Below are 5,404 nucleotides of genomic sequence, written 5' to 3' on the forward strand. Positions count from 1 at the left end.
GGAAAGATAGAAACATCTCATTTGCTCATTAATTAGATCATGACAACACTCAAAACCCTTTCAGCGCTCACCCAGCTCGTCCCTGGGGTCTCCCTGCTTGGGGTTGCCTGAGAAATGGCAAAGCATGGTGGGATGAGACTCTCGGGAAAACCTTCTGGGCTGTAAATGCTATTGACCCGTTATTCTCCTAAACATAGTCCAGGGACTTTAAAAATAAATAATCTTACAGATAAAAATATCTCACAGGCTAAACCCCCTCCTATTACTGATGCAGGCACTTAGAACCCACCAGCAGCACTTCCAGAGCTGTAATTGCTGGAGATAACCGGAGGCCTGGGGATGGAGCATCCCGCTCTTCGCAGCTGGAGAAGGAAGGTCTGGCTCCCAGCAAGGAAGGCAGGCAGGGTGAGCTGTCACCCCTCCCTCTGCCAGCTTTCCCCCTGGCAATAACAGAGTCATTAATTAATGTTTGCACAGCACTTTGAAGATAAGTGCTGAACACAAGTATTCTTTTATATGTGATGGGGCTTGCCCCTGGCTGGGGGGAAGCCCCTCTCAGTGAGGAGCAGAGCTGCCAGTGCTCCCCGCCTGTCCCATTTCTTGGGTTTCATACACATCAAACACTCCAAGCAAGGGAAAAAGAAATAAATCTGAATAACTTGTTGCACTCACCAGCATAACAGCTGAGTTGCATATACATTACCTTTGAAATAATACAAAAGCTAAATGAAATAGAGTCCTACTACCTGCACTTCATTTGTTTTCTTTATTTACATGAAAAATGTTGCTCATTGCCTGTGGTTCCCTGATGCACAAGGCCTTGCCACTGCATATTCCTGCCGAGCTACAGAACTGGAGATAAGGAATTGCTGACAGCAGCGCTGTGCCTTAGACACTGTTCCCGTGCTGTTGGGAATGGCACTGAAGTGATGGTTCCATTACTAAGAATAATATCCTGCTCTCTCCTCCTTGAGGCTGGCTCCCTGATGGACTGTCACAGGAAACTACTCTGTACAAGGGAGAAAAAGACATTTGGAGCTGTCGGAGCAGCAAGAGCATGAGGAGGCTGCCAGCCCCCCCCACTCCCCCTCGTGTGATGGGACCCAGGCTCCAGTCAGCCAGGAGATATTTGAAGTGTCTTTTTGACCCCATCTCCTTTTCCTTATGGAATTTCTAGTAAGGTGTAACTTTTTTCTTTATCTCTGTAGTATGTGCATGCATTTAGGATCCTAAATCCCACGGGCACAGAGGAGACAGACCCCTCTGCCCCCCAGGCAGTCGTGATGCCAGCAGTGGCCCCACGCTGTGACCTCGGGGTGTGCCCAGGCTCTAAGTCAATCCTGGCTGGGGATATTAAGTGCTCAGCACCGGGGCAAACGAGGCCCTGCCAGAACTAAGCACAGGGAAGCAGCTACAGCAGGGTTCAAAATTAGTCCAGGGCTGAAAATAGAGCCCTAAGGAGAGAGCTGCAAGCAGCCAGGGCTGTGAGTGTGCATGAGCTGCTCACTGCTCTGCCGGGGCCGTCTCCAGCACTCATGGCTGTCTTGGAAATTTTGTAAGGGTAAGAGATAAAAATGTTCGTTCGAGTGTTTTCTCTCACTGCTCTGGAGAGCACAGGCAGCAGCTGCTGGGCAAGACTGAAGGCAAAAAACCTCTTCCCAGAGAGAGACACCTGCCTTTATTGGCTGCTGAGGACAAGCTGCGGCTGCCCATCCTTGGAAACGTTCCAGGCCAGGCTGGATGGGGCATGGAGAAACCTGGCATAGTGGAAGGTGTCCTTGCCCACTGCAGGGGGTTGGAACAAGATGATCTTTATGGTCCTTTCCAACCCAAACAATTCTAGGAATGGAAGCTCTTCCTCTACATACCCAGGAACTATCTCCTCCCTGTAAGACCCAGGCCGCAGCACATTCATATTTTTACAGAAGATACATTTTTTTACAACATTAATTTAGATCTGCTGTCCTTGGGGATATCAGATATTCTGGGAACTGATACTCTTATTCTACATGTAGTCTCCCAATATTGATAGTTGAAACATAGTGGAAGAAACCAAAATCCTAGGTTTTCATCCAGTATGGCAGAAAACAAACATGACGGTTCAGCTTTGCTACCTGCAATAGGTGTTATGTTTGAATATGGTGATTTCTCAAAGGAATTGCCTGCTAGTAATTAACCTCAGAGCTCTGCTGGAAGACAGGCTGTGCAGTGTGTGTCAGTTCACGTGTACACCCACTCTCAGGGCGTGAGGAATCCTGGAGACTAATAGGGAAATTATTTCATATAGAAAAGAAATGTATTACCATTTCCCAGAAGAAAAGCCTTGGAGCATGTTTAGTAGTGGAGCACAGAGAGAAACAAGCAGCACGCAAATTACAGATGAATTTGCTGCTGAATACCGGAGAGTCATTTATTTTCTCACGGAAAAAGCAAACACACTTAGCAATCCACAGTGACCCTCCCACTTTAAATGCAGGCTTTTTATCTCCAGGACAAGTTTGAGGACGCTGGTGTGGGATGATGCCGAGTTCCTGACAAACCACTTCATCATCACCTACAAAGTTTCCCAAAACATCAGTTTCAGCTTCCTCTTAAGGACATGCAAATGCCCTCAATACCAGAGTTTCAGGGAATTACCACAGAGGAAGAGGTGGCAGCACATTCCACACCAGACTGGAAGAGGTGCAGAAAGGAGAAAAAGGGGCAGAGCAAGAGATAATTCCAGGGCCAGGATCCTACATGCAGCAGAGGCCTGGGAAAGGACATGCTTTTTCCATTTTTTTATTCCAAAAGCTTCAGGGGTTGAGGTGATACTGGCTTGGTTTCGTGGGGGCTGTCTGCCACCTTTTTAGAGCATATTTTTGCTCCTGATAAGTTTAACAACTGGATCCATTCTTTACCTCAAGGAAAAATATGTCAGAGGAAGAAGTAGGTCAGTTTTCTCCTGGTTACACCTTCACCCTCAATACAGGTCACCTGCTCCAGGAGTCCAAGGGCTGTTCTGTTCCTGCTGTGGATCTAATGCCCAATCCACCATGAAAATGAAAACATTCTTCTCAAATATAAGGGGATTTGGATTGGGCCTTAATGCTTAATCTAAAAACAAGAGCAGCTTGTTCTGATGATAACGCCACAAAACGACAGCCTGTAACCACTGGGTTGAAAACTGAACCCCTCGAACAGAGATTATAAAACAACCAGCAAGTTGTTTGCAAAGACACTTTGATTGCACACGATCCTGCAATATGGAAGAGTGATAGAGGCTGGAATAACCTTTGGACACCAGGTTGTATTTCCTGGTGACACAAACAAAGAATGCCCTCCCCTTGCACTTTCAGAAGACACAGGGAAATAAACATTGAATCTTAAGACAGACCCAAATGAATCTTTAATGATTCTGAAATATTCATATAATCTACCAGTTACATGCAGCAGGAAAATAATTTATGAGAATCATAACAAAATTAGGTAGAATAAGGTCAGTCTGCTGTCGCTGTTGTGCAGCTAAACTTATAATCATGGTTTCAGTAGATGGATATGAAGATAATTCATCTGGCCGGCACAGGCATTAAAGGCTCCGAGCTCAATCATGCAGCTTCACTTTTCAGACGAGCCCTAAAACTCTCTTGTCAAGTGAGCTAATCTGCAGGATCTGGGTTTGATCACGAGCCTGGTGCACAGTGGTGGCCGAAACTGCACAGGGTTTTGGGCACCACAATATAAGAAAGATCTAAAGCTGTTAGAGAGCATCCAAAGGAGGCCATGAAGATGGTGAAAGGTCTGCAGGGGAAGCCAAATGAGGAGCAGCTGAGGGCACTTGGCTTGCTCAGCCTGGAGGAAACTGAGGGGAGACCTCAATGCTGTCAACAACTTCCTCCCAAGGGGCAGCTCTGAGCTCTGCTCTCTGTGACCAGGGAACAGCTAGAGCTGAGTCAGGGAGATTTAGGTTGGATATCAGGGAAAGGTTCTTCCCCCAGAGGGTGCTGGGGCATTGACCAGGCTGCCCAGGGAATGGGCACAGCCCGAGGCTGCCAGAGCTCCAGGAGTGTTTGGACAGCGCTGCCAGGGATGCACAGGGTGGGATTGTTGGGGTGTCTGTGCAGGGACAGGGGTTGGACTCAGTGATCCCTGTGGGTTCCTTCCAGCTCAGGATATTCCATGATTCTATTCTACGGCTCTATCACCCCTACTTGTCTCCCAGCCCTGTGTAGCAGGACAGCGGCCTCTAGACAGGGCTGGGAGACAAGACTGTGTCTAACAGCAAAAAACCCCCACGTCATGTACCTGTCACACATTTCTTGCTGTTGTTACAGATCATGACATAAAACAGGGAAAGAAATTCTCTTTTTGCCAAGAAACACATAAGATGTGAAAGTCAGGCTTTGGCCTGAAAACTGTCTTTGACATCCTTTGATGGTGAGCAGGGAGTAACTTGGCAAATCTTGAAGGACATTATTTGTAATACCATGAAGAAAAGTATTGCTGATACTTTTTGATACAAACCCAGTGTTTTATTGAGCCTTGCTGGCAGCAGAGGAAATCTCAACCCTTCCTGCACTTAAGAAAATGACTGCTTCGGTACAGAGGAATCTATCATGCACATAAAGGTTCCCACAGCTGGTGATTTTTGTGGAGAGACAAAGTTTCTTTGGCATTTCTGTGCTTCCCTGCATCCAAAGGGAAGGCTGGCTGAAGATGCCAAGGGGTTGTGACACTGTGGGGTGAGGATGGGGTCGGGATGGGGTGGGGGCTCAGCAGCCAGACCCCGGGGTCTGTGGGTTATGAGGGCCAGGACCTGCCTGACAGGTCACTGGAGTGGGACACAGCTCAAGTGGCTCTCGTTCACCCCTTTTTTAACCAAGAAAGAGGCTCTTTCTCCATCATGACTCCCACAGGGTGGACCGTGGTGCTCCCCCGGCTGCCACAGCCCAGGCCACCATCCGCCCCCCAAGGTGGGGCAGGGGATGAGGGCGGCAGGGCTGTGAGAGCAGGAGGACCGTGATGGTTGTGGGTCCGTGAGGATCGTGGGTCTTTGAGGGCTGTGGCTCTGTCAGAGTTGTGGGTCCGTGAGGGACCGCGCGGGCGGCGGGGCCATGAGGGGCGGGTCCGCTCTCCCCGCGCGCGCGGGCCGGCGCGGTCGCCACGGCAACGGTTGCCTGGCGCGCGCGGGCGGCGGGAGGCCGTGCCCCGCGCGCGCGCACGCGCAGGCGCTCCCACCTCCCTCCCCGCTGCCTCCCGCCTCTCCCTTTTCCCGCCGAGCGCGCGCGCGCGTCCCGGGCCGGGCGCGGCGGGAGCGGGGGCTGGAGCGGGAGCGGGCGCGGGCGCGCGCGCGGGGCGGGAGGCGGGCGCATGCGCGCGCGCGCGCGCGCGGCCCCGAGCGCTGTGGCAGCCGCGGCCCCTCGGC

The sequence above is a fragment of the Aphelocoma coerulescens genome, chromosome 17, assembly GCF_041296385.1.
Source record: "Aphelocoma coerulescens isolate FSJ_1873_10779 chromosome 17, UR_Acoe_1.0, whole genome shotgun sequence".
NCBI lineage: Eukaryota > Metazoa > Chordata > Aves > Passeriformes > Corvidae > Aphelocoma > Aphelocoma coerulescens.